This window comes from Sarcophilus harrisii, chromosome 2 (genome assembly GCF_902635505.1).
Source record: "Sarcophilus harrisii chromosome 2, mSarHar1.11, whole genome shotgun sequence".
In the NCBI taxonomy this organism is placed as follows: Eukaryota; Metazoa; Chordata; class Mammalia; order Dasyuromorphia; family Dasyuridae; genus Sarcophilus; species Sarcophilus harrisii.
The window spans coordinates 259,620,135-259,640,117 of record NC_045427.1 but is presented as its reverse complement, the minus strand read 5'-3'; the positions used below and the strand labels follow the sequence as shown (position 1 = coordinate 259,640,117).

The window sequence follows — 19,983 nt, the reverse complement described above, 5'->3', positions numbered from 1 at the left end:
ATGAACTCCTAATTGGAAAGATTAAGTGTAGAAATAAGAAAGATTTTTCTGAACTTAAGGGATAAATAAAGAAGCAATTCACTAACAATAATTCAAGGCAACTTCACTGGTGGTCCCTGTAACTAGATCTTAAGTGAGCTTGCAAATAGCTAGCCTTGAAAGTCATCATCTGTGCCAGATAACTCAGATTGGTGTTGTCAATTTCATTTTACTAATAGGAGAAATAATAGATTGGACAATTGGAGACCTTAACTTTCAGGTTTGATTTACCTGTCATAATTGTTTTTTTTTAAATAACCCCATTCTTATTGACTTCAGTGAACCCCTCTGCCAAACTTGCAATGCATTTCATAACTATTCTCTTGTTTCAAAGATACTTTTGTAAATATAGAAATAATGATAAAGAAATATAAGTGAATATGTCCCTGCCTGAAAATATAACCAAAGGTCTTGATCTGTGGTCTAGTCTGAGGTTTAAAGTATTAAACAAACCTTTCATAGATCAAATTATCCTCCTGTTGCTTTTTATTCTGTTTTTTTGACAATTAAAAAAAATAGTCCAAATATCCTTTCTTTAATGTGGAAAGAACTCAGCTTCCTTTTCTGGTCTGACTCTCTGTGTCTCTCTCTCTGATTCTGTCTCTCTGTCTCTGTCTCTGTCTTTGTCTCTATCTTTATCTCTCTCTCTTTCTCTCTCTCTCTCTCTCTCTCTCTCTTTTTCTCTATCTGTCTGTCTGTCTGTCTCTATCTCTGTCTCTGTCTGTCTGTCTGTTTCTCATTCTTAAAAGTGTTGTCATCCTATTGTTTTCTTCCACTTAAAAATAAAGACATTCACCATTTATTTTTTTTTCTCCTTTCAAACAGAGCAGGTCTGTCCTCATTTAACTTGGGCAAGGGAGGAAGGGAGAAAGAGAAGGAGACTTTAAGCTGAGAGAAAGTGGAAGTCTGAATAGATAGGAGGAGCATATAAATGCACCCCTGGAGGAAAATTCTTCAACCATAAAGCCTCAATTAACTTAACTTTTGTGGTCTGGCTCTCAGAACAAACAAGAGAGTAGATGGATAAGCTGAAAACAAAACATGGAGAAAGTAAAGAAGTGAAGTGTGGACTTCAGATGGGTGGAGTGGAAGGGGAGGAAAGTGAATAGTGAGGAAAATGGATTAAAAAACTTTTTAGTATTGAAATGTAATATAGGGAAAACAAGATCTTCTAGACCCCCTACTTAACTACCTTTAAATAGACTGAGTTCTTTTAGGAAGCAGAGCTTCTTATATGCTTGAAAAAGAACCCTGACTTTGGAGTCAGAGGAACAAGTTCAAATGCTTCCTTTGATCCTTTCTGCCTGTAAATCACTTACCCTCCCTGAGACTCAGTTACTTTATCTGTAAAATGAGGATGTTGGATTACATGGCTTCTAAAATCTCTTCCAGCTCTAAATATATGAAACTGCAATTGCAAGAAATTCAGTAAGTTATTACTTAGCAGTTACCATGTGCCAGATACAGGGACTAGGATAATGTCTGTGCATCCCACTTTATATATTTCCTAGCATGTGACTAGCCTCCCTAAACCTTTTCAGTCTCAAGTTTCTTCATTTATAATTAGTATAATAATAAATGGAAAAGCACTTCTTAGGTGTAGTGCTGAGCAATAGAAATACAAGTATAAGATAATGTTGATAGCTAACATTTACATAGTACTTTTTAGGTTTGCAAAGCACTTTATTTTTGCTATTTCAATTGATCCAACTTTTAAGAGTTCTATAGAATAAGTACCCATTTTACAGATTAGGGAACTCTTTCAAACTGAAAGAGCTAAGCAACTCACCTAGAATCACACAGATACTAAGTGTATAAGGTACAGTTGAACTCAACTTTTCCAGCATTTTATCCATTGAAGTATCTACCTGTCACACATACACACAAAACCAATGCATTTGTTCCACTCAAGAAGCTTATACTCTTTAAAAAAATTGTTTATGCAACCCACCACTCTTCTATACATTTCTTATCAGTAGAACACCCTTCCCCCTCCAGAGAAGGCCTCCTTTCCCCCCTTTTAATCTTTCTCCTTCCTCTTCACCCTCACTTCTGTAGGCTCTTGTTTCTGAGATCACAGAAGTCACTTTCCCCTCATTGCTAGCTCTTGATTTGACTTGGATCCATCTCACACTTCTTTCTTTCACCCTGCTCCCCTCTTCCCCTTCATATACCCTCTCATGTTCTCATACAGTCCCATAAAAATAACATTTACTTGTAGGTAAAGTTTTACCTGTTATGTCCATATTATACCTTTTGTCCACTTCTTCATTGTAACTTGTACCAGATTTCCTTCTTTAACTCATCTCTTTGTGTACATTTAGACACAATGTCTTCTCTCTCTGTTGTTGTTCTGTTGCTCTTGCTATTGCTGTCCTTGCCTGCTGCACATATTCCCTAGTCTTACATTTCTGTTGGTTGAGATATTCAAGAAGCAAATAATCTATTCAGTTCTAATGTTCTTTCTCTAAATGTTTTGCACTCTTCCTTATTATTGGACATCCATCTTTTGTTTTCTGTGGTTAAGCTCAGATTTTCAGGATAGTTCACCCTGGCTACATCATGAGTTCCATTGTTCTTCAGAACACATCACTCTATTCCCTTCTACATTTTAGTGGATTCAGAATGGTTTTGTTTTGTTCCAATGTCCTTTCCTTTGAATTTCAAGGCTTTTCTCCAGATAGTTTACAGAATTTGTTTCTGAATTGAATTGTTATGTGTAATCTCAATGTGCCTTAAAGTTGTAGCTTTGGGTTTTGGTTTTGTTGTTGTTGTTGTTCTGGAGGTGATCTATGAATTTTTTCAACTGAAATTTCACTAGTTATCTTCTATTACTTCTTTCACTTGAAAGAAATGTTGAAGTGTTAAGATTTTTTTCTCTCTTATTTTTTTGGGAGATCTACAATTCTTAAGTTGTCTCTACATACTGTCTTCAAGATGAGTATATTTTGCTTGCATAAAGAGCATATATTCTTTTAATGTGTACTGGTTTTTGCTTCTCTTTATCTAGATTATCCTTCACTTCTATGTATTTGTATTGTTCTCTTTTTGTTTATTTGGTGAGATTTGCTTTTAAATCTTTTCTATGGATCATGCTAAAACAATATTGTGTTTCTGTTTTCTTTACATTTCACATGACTTTCTATCTCATCAAATGTTGGATTGTTTTCCTTTGTTTTCCAGCATATATTTACAGAAGTCTGAACTTGTTTGCTAAATCTAGAGGCTATCTTCCCTTTGGTTGGTATTGTTTTTTTTTTTTTTTTTCTGTTTATGTACAGATTCTTTGAGTTTTCTTTGGTATCCTTGGTATTTTCAGTCTGAACTGAAATGTGTCATTGAAAACTCAAATTGTTTGCTGGATTCTTGGAGACAATAGTCTCTTTCAGCCCTGGGACCAAACCATGGATCCATTTGGTCCCAATAAATCTCTCTCTTTTAGATAAATTATTAAATACTCTCTACTCTCTATCTTGCCTTAGTTTCTCCAGCATTATAACAGAAGTGGAGGGAAAGACAAAGCATGACATGAAAGTAGCCAGGGAATAGCAGCATGGCATCCTTTGGTCAGATTCATAGTGAAAAACTCTCACCAATCAAAAACTGAAGTTTCAAAAAGGAGCCATAGAGTCAAGTGGTAGCAGGAGGCCTAGTTGGAAGATGACTAGTGAGCAACAGAATAATAACACTATCACCTACTTTATAAAACTGCTCTAAGCATTAAATGAAAACATACTTATAAAGCACTTTGCAAATTTTAAGGCATGGTTATCATTTCAATTGTTGCTATTGTTATATAGATGTCATGTACCATAATTAAGTAAAAAAGGTATGTGTCCTAAGTTCTAGTAATAGGCTGCCACCTGGTAAGGATTTTAGCCTGTTTCAGACATGATTTCAAGGGGAGAGGCATGAAATAAAGTTTCAAATATCTGAAGGGTGACTATGTAAAAGAGGAATTTTACTCTAGGAGGGGAGACCTGTAATCAGTGGGTAAAAATGAGAAGTCTTAATAGAAGGAAAAAAAATTATCAATATAAGAAAAAGATTATCTCTGAAAAGAATGGTTTCCAAGTAGGTGGTAAGTCCCTCACCATTGGTCTCAATCAGATAAGAAATGACCATTGGTTGGGTACAGTATAATCAGGATCTTTATTTGGGTGGGAGAATGGATTCAACCTCTAAAACTTTGTATCTCTTCCAAAACAAAGATTGTATGATCCTATGATTTACAATAACAAAAGATATGTCAATTAAATACCAAGCATCCTTTCATCTTCCCAAACATATCTCTATTATTTGTAAGGAAGATGAAGTTGGGAGGTCAGAATGAGAGTATATTTGCTTCTTCATTGCTTCATTGATATGGTCTTCAGAATTAACTATCTTGGTCACGTAGGAGCTACTTCCATAACAATAAAGCCAAGAAAAATTCCAGAGGAAGGAAAGAAAATGTTTTAATTTACTTATCTATATTATTTTTCCTTCCATCTTCTTAAACTAATTCTACTGCAACAATTATTGAGTATGTATTATGTGCCAAGCATCCACACTAATTTCTAGGGATATAAATACATGCATCTACTCTCATGGAGCTTGCAATCTAATCATAGGGAATAACACATACCGAGGAGCTAGAAGGAGGGTGATTGACTACAAGTGAGAAGGGATAGGATTGGCTTCATGATTTGGAAACAGATGAATGATGCAAAGCCTGATACCATGCAAGTTAAGTCAAAAGTCTACCTAGTAAAGTCCAGGATCTCAGGGAGGAATCATGAAGGTCATTAAATTTACCTTCCTCATTTTATAGATGAGAAAGCATAACCCCAGAGAGATATGGATCAAATAGGATCCGTACCTTCCAAGGAAGTCAGGAAGACTTTAGTAGTCATAGTTTCTAAAATTTTTTTTTAAATGAGGAGGCAGTAATTGTAGGTCCCTTAGGTTTAATAATTATAGTTCTATCTCATGATAGTGGACCAAAGATTATAGGATCATAGATTTAGATATAAAAAGTCATCTAGATGACCAGTTCTGATGGACCAGGCCATCCTCAGCAACGAGATCAACCAAATCATTTCCAATGGAGCAGTAATGAACTGAACCAGCTATGCCCAGAAAAAGAACTCTGGGAGATGACTAAAAACCATTACATTGAATTCCCAATCCCTATATTTATGCACACCTGCATTTTTGATTTCCTTCACAAGCTAATTGTACAATATTTCAGAGTCTGATTCTTTTTGTACAGCAAAATAACGTTTTGGTCAGGTATACTTATTGTGTATCTAATTTATATTTTAATATATTTAACATCTACTGGTCATCCTGCCATCTAGGGGAGGGGGTGGGGGGGTAAGAGGTGAAAAATTGGAACAAGAGGTTTGGCAATTGTTAATACTGTAAAGTTACCCATGCATATATCTTGTAAATAAAAGGCTATTAAATAAAAAAAAGAAAAAAAAAGTCATCTAGATTAATCACTTAATTTTATGGATGAGAAACATGAGGTTCAGAGAGTTTTTATGATTTATTCAGAGTAACACAGCTACTGTGTGTCTAAACTAGGAATAAAACATAAATATCCTAAATCCAATCTAGGTCTTTTTTAACTAATGGAGATAAATAACAAATCTTTTTGTTGTTGTCTTGCCTCATAGCTAGGAACTTAAAGTTAAAAGATAATCATTTGAGATCGGAAAGAAATGTCAAAATTATCTTGACTAATTCTTTCATTTTTACAAATGAAGAAACTGAGGCTCAGAGAGGTTAAGTTACTTGTCCAATGTCAAACAGGCATCACAGCAGAGTTAAAGAATCTGACTCCACATAGAGTACTCTTTCCATTGTACCACATTTCTTTCATAGCTAGGTGACTTTCAAAAGTTCCTTCTAGGTTGAAGATTATTTGAAATAAAATTCCCCCTTTTCTAAGGGAAAAAAATGTTGTGTACTAGACCTTTCCACGAGAAAGGGCCAACAATGCAGAAAAACAACAGTATATTTGGAATTCCTTTAGAATGCTTTTGCTTCGACAAACTATTTAATTACAATGAGTCATTCCAGATGTGCAACTCATTCTATGGGAACTAACCAAGAATTTGTGAACAACAACAACAAAAAAAAAACCCTGCTGTAGCCACAATTTTATAATTCTTTTCCATATGTGATCTATGTACCATAGTTAGATATTATTTTGGAGAATATTCATTTGTTAATAGGCATCTTTTTATAATCTTTGTATTGAAATAAGAAGGTACTTACTATAATAATCTTTGTTAGATGTTCTGTTTTTCAGATAGACAATACATAAAAGGGAGATGAAAGGCAGGCAGTCTATGGAGAAGACTATGGTGCTCAAGCCTAAAGAGTCAGAAGAGGAACTGGAAGAGGATTGAAGAATGATTGGAATAAACCCTTCCTCAAAGTAGAGGTTTGGAGAGTAAAGGGACACAGGGATGGATGGGTTTCTGGGATTAGAAGGCCACAGGGATATGGAAATTTTCCAGTAGTAAAGGACACATGACCTATAATAGAAAAGTTTAGAGAGTTAGGGGGAAAAAGCCAGGAAAGAAGTGAAAGAGAAATTGCTCTTCCTGAGTTAGCAAAATAGCTCCTCCTCCCTATTGAACTTGTTTTTTGTTGTTGTTGTTGCTGTTGTCCAGTCATTTCCATCTCTTCATGATTCCATTTGGAATTTTCTTGGCAAAGATATTGGAGTGGTTTGCCATCTCCAACTCATTTTATAGATGAGGAAACTGAGACAAACAGGATTAAGTTTCTTGCCCAGGGTCACACAGATAGTAAGTATATGAGATCAGATTTCAACTCAGGAAGAAGTCTCTCTGAGTCCAGCCCTTCTATCTACTGATGCATCTATGTGCCCCATTAAATTCAGTAAACATTTATTAAATTCTTGTACTTTCTAGTACATAACACTTAATAATACAGAAGCCTTATTAAGTACAGTTGCTTAATAAATGCTCATGGATGGATTTATTAAATATATAATACACTGTGGTAGGATCTGATCCACATAAAGATGAAAAATGCTATCATCCTTACACTCAAAAAGCTTACCATCTCAAAGGAAAATATGACATTTGATCAAAGAATTAGACGTGAACAGTTCTAAAAATTATAATAACTAGCATTTATATGCTACTTTAAAGTTTACAATGTACTTCACAAATATTATCACATATTATTCTCATAATAGCTTTTAGAGATAAGTGATATTATTATGTGAATTTTACAGACGTGAAAACTGAGTCACACAGATGTTGTTATTTGCTTAGGGTTTCACAGCTAGTATCTGAAGCCAGATTTAAACTAAGATCTTCCTGACCTGAAGTAGGTCATCTAATCTAACTTCTTCATTTTATAGATGAGGAAGCTGAGGCATTGAGAAGCTAAATTTCTCAAAATGGCATAAGTAGTAAATGACAAGTGGGCATTTGAACCCAGATCATCTAACTTTAGATGGAACACTTTTTCCATTTTAACTCACTGCTTCAACATACTCAAGTAAACAAATATGATATGAGGTCAAATATGATAAGGACAAAGGACAGATCCAGGCAGAGTACTCTTGGAAAATTCATAGAGGAAGAGGCCAGTTATGGTGAAGGAGTTTAAGAAAATCTTCATGGAGAAGATAATGCCTGAACTATATATATATATACATATATATATATATATACACACACACACACGTATATATATATATATATATATTATTATAGCTTTTTATTGACAGAACATATGCATGAGTAATTTTTCAACATTGTCCCTTGCAATCACTTCTGTTTCAACTTTTCCCTTCCTTCCCTCACCCCCTCCCCTAGATGGCAATGCCTGAACTATATCTTGAAGCACAAGAGGGATTTTTCAAAATAGAGTTGAAATGTGTTCTAATGAGAGGACAGTCTTAAGTGAATGCTTGAAAAGTAGAGGTTGAGTAGCAGCTAATAATCTAATTTGACTCAGCCTTCTTCATTATTTTGATAGCATGGAGTATTGTGGGCATTTGAACCCAGATCATCTAACTTTCTGAGGGGCAAAAGCTCGCAATGAAAATTTAACAGTGTCTTTCACAAGTTCGAGTTGGCTCCAGAATACCTCTTCAGATAAAAATATTTACTTTCTCTGAATTATTCATGTAATTATTAGCCTTAAAGTCAATTCCAGTGAAGTTTGTTGTTTATGAATATTTCTTCCTGAACCAGATGGGATAATTGCTTCAATTATTCACTTCCATTGATGGTGAAGTTATTATTTTTAGTCTCTTTATAAAGAATATCAGATCCGTCTGTGGTGTTCTCTAATAGGATTCTAGAAGGAATTGATTTATTCTAATGGGTTTCATTCTTTCCAAAAAATAGCTTTCTTCACTGGGACAATTATTTTTCCAGACAAAGGTCTGAATGATGAATTGGAGCATCAGGGAGAGGTCACCTTTTATTATACTAAAAAATCTAATTATTTTAAGACTGGCTTCTGGAATAATAATGGGCTCACATTTTTTCATACTTTGGGGTTTGCAAAACACTTTACAGAAAGTGGCATTCATCTGGTATTAACAAAACTCTGACCACTCCTTTTACTTTATTTTGGGTTCAGTGGATATGTGTTTATGTCTGTGAACACGAGGGTGAGTATACACAAATGACTAAAACCATTAATTCCCTATGCATGAGGATTTAAGCTGTTGTGAATGAGGCATTACTGAGGTGCTTGAGACTTAAAACAACGCTATTAGAAATCAAGAGAGAAATTAAAATGTTAATAATATGCATCAAATACTTATTATTATTTTTACTGATTAAAAAAATTGCCATCATTTCCAACATTCTTTCCCACTTTCCCTCTTTGCATTTCCTCTAGACTCTAGGCTAGGCAAAATCCATGGAATTAGATACCTCCTGGTACATTGTTATGGTTATTATTTTATGTTATAAAAATCATAAGTGATTTTATCAATAAATATACATGTATGCCATTTTGTTATATGCTGAAGATTAGTTTGGGTATTATAAAGTTGTAATAAATATTTAAACATAAATGAAATATAAGCTCAGGAAATAATTTACATAGTTTTTAGGGAAATGGTAAGTGAATATAAGAAGATTTCTGCACAAAAGGAGTATCATTTCATAAATCCTGGAAACTACTGGTTTCTGATGATCTTAATAAATGTTCATGGATGGATTTATTAAATATATAATACACTGTGGTAGGATCTGATCCTCAAATCAGATTTTTTCTAATTCCATTTTCTAAATTTTTTTCTAAAATAAACCTCAAAGACAATTATTTTCATTTTAAAAATTTTGAAAACATTAAAATCTAATGTAATCTAATGTGTGACTGCTAAATATAAAGCTATCATTAGATATATTGGGGGAGCTGCTAATGAAGAATTTGAAATCATTTATTGATGGAATCTGTATGACATAGTCTTTTGCAGGCTTACTTTATTGAGTTCAAGTTGAGCTCTGTGACCATTGGCAAATTAATCAATTCCCCAGGGAATTCTCTTTGATTTGATGTTCCTCATACATGACATGAAATCTCAGCTTTAGTGGAATGGATTTCTATACATCAGGGGTTCCTTACCCTGATGAATTCATATCCTCTTTGATATGTTTCTTCATGACTCCATTTAGAATTTTCTTGGCAAAAATGGTTTACCATTTCCTTCTCAAGCTCATTTTACAGATGAGGAAATTGAGGCAAACAGTTAACTGAGTTGTTCAGGATCATATAGCTAGTAAGTGTCTAAGGCTAGATTTGAATTCAGGAAGATGTCTTCCTGATTCTAGGCCCTGCATTTGGTCTACTGTACCACCTAGCAGCACTCCCCCATGTAAAGGAAACAATTTATCACTGAGTCCATCATCATAGAAACAAGCTCTTGCTAAATTTTAAAAGGTTCACCCTCTGAAAGGTTGGCCATAATTCTATTAGTTTAGTTTTATTTTATTCTCTTGTTTTTTTAACCTTAGAAACTTAAACAGCAGCCAAAGCACAGACATATTTCAAAATGAATCCAAGTTGACATGCTCTCTTCTACCTTCTACTGTTGCAGTATTATAGGATCATGGTGGTTGGGAGAACTTCTTTGCAAGAATTTCCCCCAAAGCCTTCTTTAGCTACCTTTGCCTATTTCCTCCCAATTATCATGAGCTAGGAGGGGGATCCCCAACAAGAAGATCCCTCTTCCACTCTCTTTTTTTCCTGTGGTGATTGTAGCCCTGAGGTAGGAGGTGTTGGGAGCTGCTGCAGTGAAAGATCCTATTGTATGTACAGTATGCAAGTGAGGGCTCAATGTTGAGGTTTTTGCGGGGAAGAGAGAATGCTGAACATTGGCTGATGACATAGCAGGACACAGTGAAACTGTGTAGTTTCGGTCCCTCAACTGTGTATTTGGGAGGTGGGGAAGGTGTCTATTTGTTCAGGCCAAATGAGTTGGCTGGAAGCTATGTAATGCATGCATTATATATCAGAAAGCTTCTGTGTATACAACTTTATTTAATCAGAGCTTCCTTTCAAGGAAACCATCCAAAACTATTTTAGTTATTCTTCAGGAAATGTCAGTTATAGGACTATTTGTGCTGCTTTTTAAAAAAAGAATTAACAAGGCCAACTTTGGGAATGAGGTTTGTGTAGGGGAGAATAATAGGACTTCTCTATAGGGTTGGTTTTTTTTTTTTAAGCAAAACTAAAGGGACAGAAAACTAGGAGGCTGTTTTCTCCTCCTACATGTATATGACATGTCACAATTTCTCCAGGCCTTCTCACCAGAGACGGGAATAGTACAGGGGAAAATGCATTGGTATTCTTGAATGAATGGAATTCTAAATAAAATTGGAAAGGCTTTATTTTTCTTGGTTTAGGAAGATTGTGAAATACTTATGGTGTCACACTTATGTGGCACACAAGTATTGTAACAATAAGTATTGGGCTATCTCCTTAGTCTCCCTGATCTTTTAGTCATTATCCAGGTCTGAGAAAGTTAAAGAACTTGTTTGAGTTGAAATGACACTGTGTATTCAAAGAATCTTCTCTATTGTTTCTACCTTGACAAGGCTGGTCTCCCCATTACATATGTGTGTGGTGCTCTCTGCTGGCAATTCTTCCATCCTTATTAACTTATAAAGACAGGGCCTTTGCAATCTTCTTGAAGTCTGCAATCCAGCCTCTTAATATGTCCTATCTTCTTCAGGCCAAGGATGGATGATTGGATTAAGAGTCAAAGATGGATTTTCTCTCTTTCCTAAACCCTTACATGACAGGAATCCTGACAGATCTGACCATATTACTTCTCTTCTCAGTCAATTCCAGTAGCTTTCAAATGCCTTTAGGCTAAAATATAAATTCTTCTATTTAGTTTTTAAAGCTCTATTCCACATGACCCCAATTTAACCTGTCTTCTTTGAGATAGCTCACAACACTCTAGTTCTTTGCTGGAATTTGGCACTGTGGCCATTCCACATTTTCATGAAGCACTCCTTCCTCACTTCTGCCTCATTGTGGATTTTCCTTTCTTTAAAATGAAGCCCAAATATCAATATTCATGAATTCTTTTATGATCTTTCCCAATTGCTAGGTCTATCCTTCTAAAATTGTCTTGTATTTATTATTATTATTATTTTATTATTGCTGAAGCAATTGGAGTTAAGTGACTTGTCCAGGGTCACACATCTAGGAAGTGTTAAGTATCTTGAGCCAGATTTGAACTCAGGTCCCTCTGACTTCAGGATTGGTACTCTATCCACTGTACCACCTACCTGCCCCTTATTTTATTATTTTGCAAAAATGTATAAGCAAAGGAAAAAGAAACAAACCACAGACAGCTACATGGAAATAGAGAAGACCAGGGTTTGTTTTCAGATGAGGATACTGAAGCAAAAAACCCTTTCGTACCCCAAAGAGTAATATTAAATGGTCATCCTTCCTAAAAGAAATCTTGGGAAAACTTGAAAAAGAACATTAAAAATCAAGTAAGAGAGGCAAAGGAAAAATTAGAAAAAAAAATAGTAATTCAAGAAAACAAAAAAAATTATGAAAAGAAAACCAATTGATATGGAGAATATATCAGGCAAAGAAAATTTAAGAATATTTTGACTATCTAGAAGCTATGATTAAAAAAATCTTGATGCAATAACAAAAAACACAAAGAAAATTGTCCTGAAGTTTTAGAATAAGAAGGGAAAGTAGAAATAGAAAAAAACATCACCAATCACCACTTCAAAGAGATCCTAAGAGGAAAACCTATAGAAATATCATGGACAAATCCCCAAAAAACTGGGTTAAAGTAGAAGATATGAGCCACAAGCAAAAATAATTCAAATACTGGGGAGCCACAGTTAAAATTATACAACACTTAGCAGCTGCTATCCTAAAAGATCATGAGATTTAGATTACTGTATATTCAAAAGCAAAAAAAAAAAATAATGGATCATGGTCAAATATAACTTACTCAACAAAGTTATTTATGATTCCGAATTAAAAAAAAAAAAAGACATTCCATGGATTGGCAGACTTTCTTTTTAAATTTAAAATGATATTTATACAACATGTACTATAGCCTGTAATTTAACAGGAAGCTGAAGCTTCCCAAGCACACACACCTTTCTGAAAAAGCAAACCCATCTATTTCAGTCAATTAAAGGCTAATAATGCTTTCAGCCTCCAGCCCCAGATCTGTTGTAGATCAGTGGATCTTAAATTGTGTCATCATGGTTTTTCCCTTGAGAGTTTTCATGGCCCTTGGCCCCCTAAACACAAAAAAAGATCCCACTGGTCTTGAAGAAGTGGCCAAAGTGCCAAGTGTCCCTAAATCAGGAAAATGCTTCTCAGATTCTTTATAAGCATTTCTCATATCTCATTGAAACGAGGGTCCAGAAAACAAAAGAGATGCTTCACTCCCTGTCTACTGTTCATAGTCCACAGCTCCTATTTGAAAAACACTGTTCTGGCTTCAGGCTCCAACTTCTCTCTAGTCTTGAGGAAGTCCAAACGTTACAAGATCCCAAGAGTTCAGAACAAATAAAGAAAGATATTCATTCTTGGGAGCTTGACCATTTCTGGCAAGAAATAGTTGTTAGTGGAGGGGTTGGCATGAGATTGGGATTAGAATCTATAAATATGGTCCAAGCAAACCCATCAATGATGAGAGAATGAAAGACAGGATAAGATATCATTGCTCCACTTCATTCTTAAACACACAGAAATCTTGGCTCATTATTTTAAAAGTCATCATTTTAAAAAAGTCCTAAGAGGAGATAGACCAAGAAAATAAGTAAGGTGTCCTGTGAAATTCATAAACATCAGAAGATCAGAGTCCAAAAAAATCCAAAAAGTATGAACTTAGAAGATAGGAGAGGAGATAAGTTGGGATCACACCAAAAAATAATGATGTCTGTCAGAATTCTCCATCACTGCAGGTGGAGGGTGGGCTATAGATCTTTTTGTTTGTTTGTTTGTTTGTTTGTTTTTGTTTTTGCTGGTGCTCCCTTTACTTGTTCTGTTGAAATAGCCTCAAGAGCTGGCAAACCAGACACCAAAAATCAGGAGCCCAAGGAGGCTCAATGTCACAATAACAGCTTCCATGATGCCTCTTACATTCAGTTTTGCAGTTTCCAGATGCATGGCAGTCCTAACCCCATCATGTACTTGGCAAGAGTACTCCCCTGTATTGAACGCTGACAGAGGGTCAAAATAACAGTTCCCCTGTCTTAGAGTTTATGGTATAGGAAGAATTGGTGGATTCTAAAGGCATCAGAATCCCATTCTTGAACCACTGGTACTGAAGGGGTGGAAACCAGTCTTCTCAGAGCAGGTTAGCACAACTCAATGCCGAATAGTGGCTGAAGATGGAATGTTGACCATGGACTTGGACACTAATACAATGAGATGTGTGCTGGTCTCTCTGTAGTTGTTTCCACCATTCTCAGTGACCATTCATGTATATATCACCATGTCCTTTCAAATCATAGAACAGAAAGAAATACCAGTCTGGAAGAAGACTACCCAGCCTTGATAGGAAGCAATAATGTTGTTGTCATAGCAAACCAGCTGGTTATGCTTCCCTTAACAAACCTGCACTCCACTGAGGGTGAGGAGAAGCCCGAGTAGTAACAGGACAGTGGCAGATTGATTCTCATCTACTTTAACTTCCTTTTCAGAAGTATAGACTGAGCCACTGTCCAATGCTGACAACACTGAGACACTGCTGTGAAAAGAAGAAGGTACTTCTACCCATCCACTTCATCATCCTGATCCTGATCCCAATCCCAATCCCAATCCAGATCTGATCTCCCCATTGGCACTACTGGTCAAACTACCCAGAGCCTAAGAGTAGCCTCCTCTCCATTGCTGCTCCCAGAGTGAACCACAGCCACCAGATGAGATCCTGTCATTCACTTTTACCATTTCTGATGAATTGGAAGACTTTCAAGATTTTGTGGTAAAAAGATCAGAACTTAATAGAAAATTTGACATACAAGATTCAAGAGAAATATAAGGTAAACATCAGAGATTAATTACAAGGGACTCAATAAAGATAAACTGTTTACTTTTTATATATGGAAATGTAAACTATATGCTTAGGATTGTTAACAGTAATTGGTAGTTTGAAAGAAAGATTGATAAAGAGCTGAATATGATGTGGTCATTCTAAAAAGCAAATCTGTGTAAGAAAAGGTGAAAAAGAACAATTATCTTATACAAATGAGGTGTGAGAGGAAGAACTGATATAGAAAAGTTAGGTTGGGGTGGAAGACTGTTAGTATTAAAACCCCACTGTAGTGGGATCTGGGTTAAAGAAAGAATAACATATATGTGTGTGTATATACATATAAGTATATAAATATATATATATATATATATATATTTATATGTATACACACACATATATATATATACACATTATGTATGTATTAGGGTATAAAAGTCTAAATTCTTAAAGAAATAAGAGGGTGAGGAGGGTGAAGGAACAGGAGAAAGAGCAAGGTATTGAAGGGTACATAAAGATTTGCAAGAGTGGAAGAAGAAGAAAAAGGAGGAATCCTTAAAGGAGTGGATAGAAAAAGGAAAAGGAGGGTAAGGGGAGAAAATAAGGAAGCAATTCTTTAAAAGGATGTGGAATAGAAAGATCATGATTAGAAGCAATTAAAATATAGAAGGAATAAGGACAATAGTGAGGAAAAATAGGATGAAGGGAAATACAAATATTGATTATAACTTTGAATATGAATGGGATTAATTCATCCATAAAACAGAAATGGATAGCAGAATATATTAAAAATTCACAATCTGACAATATGCTGCTTACAAGCATACAAAGAATTACAAGAAATACATTTAAAATCAAGAGGTTTCACAGAGTTAAAATAAAAGACTGGAGTAGAATGTATTATTCCTCAGCCAATGGGAAAAAAACAATTAAGGTTAGCAATCATGATATCAGAAAAAGTTAAAACTAAAATAAATTTAATTAAAGGAGATAAATGTAATGGGCTGAGGTTTGAGTTGATGCACTGAGGTCCCAAGTACGTGAGGCTAAATAGTAATTGGGCTATACTCTATTAATATACATGATTGGATAAAGAATGGTCCCTGCCCACTCTCCCTGCAAGTCCTGATGTGTTGTATAGGAAATGACGATTTTGGTGGGTGGAGGCAGAGAGAGAGAGGAAGAGAAGCTGGGAGAGATTGGGCCTGGGTTCCATTCTCCTAGCTGCTGGTCGTGTGACTGCTGGTCTAGCTAGCTTCTTGACTCAGCTGTACACATTGCTATCACCGATTCTCTTCCACCTCTGATCCTTCTTCACTGAGAATAAAGACTGACGATTTTCTCCTAACCTGAATTCCTGACTCCTCCTGATTTAAAAATACGTGATCATCACAGATAAATAGGGAAACTATATTATAATTAAAAGGAACCATAGAAAATGAAGCAATATCAATACTAAACATAGGTGGCAAGCACTATAGCATATAAATTTTTTAAAAGAAAGTTAAATGAATTACAGGTAGAAATAGATAGTAGTACCATAATAAAGGGGATTTTAATTATCCCTTCCCAGAACTAGACAAATTTGACAAAAGTATTAGAAAGAAATTAAGAAAGTAAACACAATATATGTGTGTGTGTGTGTGTGTGTATGTGTGTGTGTGTGTGTGTGTGTGTATATATATATATATATATATATACACATATACCTTTAAAAAGACTGACCGTGTTATTAGGACACTAAATTTATATATATATATATATATGTATATATATATATATATATATAAATTTTATATATTATATATATATATATATATATAAATTTTTATAGCCAAAAGCAGAAGAGCAGAAATATTAAATGCTTCCTTTACAAACCACATTGTAATAAAAATATATTTAATAAGGGGCTATGGAAACAGAAAAATAATTGGAGACTAAACAACCTAATCTTAAAGAATGTATGAATTAAAGAGCAAAAATAGAAATAAGTAATCCCATAAGAGAAAATGACAATAATGAAACAACATATCAAAATTTATAGGATATAGCAAAAGCAGTAATCAGAGGGAATTTATATCTCTAAGTACTTATATCAATAAAGAAAGAACAGACAATAGAAATGAGTATGTAATTTTTAAATAAGCCTAGAAAAAGACAAGATTAAAATATTTAATTAAATACTAACCTAAAAATGCTAAAAGTTAAAGGTGAAATTAATAAAATTGAGTTTAAGAAAATCATTGAAATTTAATAAGTAAAACCAGAAATTGATATTTAAAAAAAGACAAAATATTGGTTAATAAGATATTAAAACAGAGGGAAGAAAACCAAATTACTAATATCAAAAATGAAAAAGGTGAAATCAAAGCAATTACAAGGAGTTATTTTACCCAATTATATGCCAATAAATTTAATGAGTTAAGTAAAATGGAAGAATATTTATAAAAATGCAACCTGTCCAAAATATTAGATTATCAGGAAAAGCAATAAAATATCTAAATAGACCATTTTTAGAAAAAGAAATTGCCATTAATGAGTTGCTTAAGAGAAAAGCACTGGAACCAGATAGATTTACAAATGAATTGTACCAAATATTAAAAAATCAACTAATTCCAATCTTAAATAAAGTATTTGGAGTAATAGGCAAAAAGAGATTCTATCAAACTCCTTTTATGAAACAAATATGATACTGATACCTAAACCAAAAAAAGGAAATTATAAACTCGTTTCATTAATGAATATGAATGCAAAAATCCTAAATAAAATACTAGCTAAAAGTTTACAACAATATATATTACGAAGATTATACATTATGACCAAGTGAGATTTATACAGCAATACAGGGATTGTTTAACATAAGAAAAACTATTAACATTGTGATGACTGCATATTTTAAAATCAGCCAGAGTCAGAAATTCAGGTTAAGGGAAAATCTTCAATCTTTATTCTTTGTGGAGATGAAGGGGGATGGCAATAGCAATGTGAGCAGCTGTAACACGAACCTGGCCAGCATCTCTCTCCTCTCTCTCCATCCCTCTCTCTCCACCCACCAAAATTGTCCCTACATCATTTCCTATACAATACATCAGAACTTGCACAAAGAGTGGGCAGGGGCCGTTCTTTCTCTAAGCATATATTAATAGAGGGTGGTCCAATTACTATTTAGCCTCACATACTTGGGACCTCAGTGCATCAACTCGAGCTTCAGCCCATTACATAACATAATTAATTATTCAATAATAAACAAAAATCATATGATAATATAGATACAGAAAAAGCATTTGATAAAGTGCAACACTATTAAAAACATTTGAAGCATAAGCATAAATGGACTTTTCCTTAAATTGATAAGAAGCATTCACCTAAAATCATTATGTGTAATGGAGAGAAGATAAAATTAGGTATGAATCAGGTAAATTAGAAAAAAGATACATTTAGGAATGAAGTAAAGATATCCACTGTCAGCAATATTATTCAATATTGTATTGGAAATCCTAGCAGTAGCAATAAGAGAAGAAGCAGAAATAGAAGGAATCAGAATAAAGAATGAAATAATAACATTAAATTTTTTTTTCAGATAATGTAATGATATACTTAGAAAACTCTAAAAATTCAACTAAAAGGTTCATTGAAATAATCTATATATTCAATGCCATCCCAATTAAATTACTAAAAGTTATTTTATAGAGTTAGAAAAAATGATAACAAAATCCATTTGGAATAACTAAAGGACAAGAATAGAAAAGGAACTAATTGGGGGAAAATTTAAATAAGAAAGGTTTAACAGTACCAGATTTTACACTATATTATAAGGCAATAATTATTAAAATTATATATTACTGACTAAGAAACAGAAAGGTAGATCAGTGGTACAATGTAGACATACATTCTGCAGTGCCAAAAGGAATATAGTTACCTACTGTTTGATATATGCAAAGACTTAAGTTTTTGGTGAATGGTGTATGATATTGGTCTATTCAATTTCTACCAGATGGTTTTCTTGGTTTCCCAATAATTTTAAAACCTAAATAATGAATTATTATTCCAAAATTGAAATGTAAGTTTTTTGTGAATAGGTATTGTTTCACTCTTTGTACTTTGTCTTGATTCTGCCAGTGCTTAGAATCATACCTGATATATGGCCATATAGTGGTCATTTAATAAATATTTGTTGATTGATTAATGATTAATTTTTGCAAGGACTCTTTAATGATAAAACAAGAATCTTAACTCCGCTGTGTTTTCAATTCCCTATAGTATTGTTTGATTCCCTGCTTAATAGTCTTAGAATATCCTTAACTAGACTGAGGTGATTTCAGCTATGACCAAAGATGCTAAAATTTGGAGGATATGATCACAACTTTGCTATAAACAAACAGCATTTAGTGAGCAAGATTAATTTAATAGGATTTTGCCTAGTGGGTATTTCATCTGGTGTTATAACCCCAGATGAAATCTTCCTTGGTCTGACCTTATCCTGTTCTCTCTCAAAGATAACTTCCTGGAGTAGCTTTATGATTTTCTGGTTTCTCTGCCCATCTATGGACATCTCCCTCCACCAAAAAGCAATATCTACATGTCAGAGGTCTTTCCATAAGGTCAGGTTCCCAACTGAATTTGTTTGAAAGCTTTATTATTTGAGAGTAGTAATTGAGGTATTTGCCACTTGAACTAAGACTGAATGAATCTCTGTGTATTCAAAGCTACTGTGAATTCAAATGAATTTCTTTCATGATGACAATGTATACTTTTAAAAGATATTCATCAATTTCTAATTTTTGATTCAAGGAGTATTTCTAAATCAAAATCCATCTTCAAATTTGGTTACATGAAAATGTGGTAAATCACATCCATCTGCTGAACCCTATTCTCTGCCAGGAGTATGGATAGTCATAGTCATAACTAGGAATTTTTGTATGAAGCTTACACAGATATTCCTAGGACCATGTGATAGGAAAGGGACTGTCACATGCTGGAAGGATAAGGACAAGAGAAGAGAAGCAGATACTATAACCTTAGTAGTACAGGGATATCATGAGTCTGATCCTAGGAAAGATGCTCATCTTACTTCCCAGACATTTCAGATAATGTCTTTAGCTTTCCATTTCAGCTAATAATTTTTGATAGCTAGGCATTGAGGTCCATTCTTTTTTACTGTTGACATCCATAAAGCTTGATTGGTGAGGGCCAGATGCAGAACAGTAATTCTTAAAATATAGATCTATCCTTTGGGGGAGGAGAGTAAACGATGGTTTTAAGGAGCTACTTCCTCATAAAAAACCAATCTCAAATTTTCCTAATAAAAGTGAAAGGGGGGTTGAGGACCTCTTAATCCAATAGCTTCATCTTTAAAAAAAGAAGAAACTGAGATTTGCATGTAGCCATAGAGGAAAACTCATTCAGCTTACTCAGTTGTG

The 19,983-nt window shown here is 34.2% G+C and overlaps 1 pseudogene; it reads right to left on the bottom strand.

Annotated features, from left to right (window-relative positions):
• Positions 1-13,446: 13,446 nt before the first annotated feature.
• LOC100923820 overlaps positions 13,447-19,983 on the bottom strand; it is a 119,152-nt pseudogene continuing 112,615 nt past the window's right edge.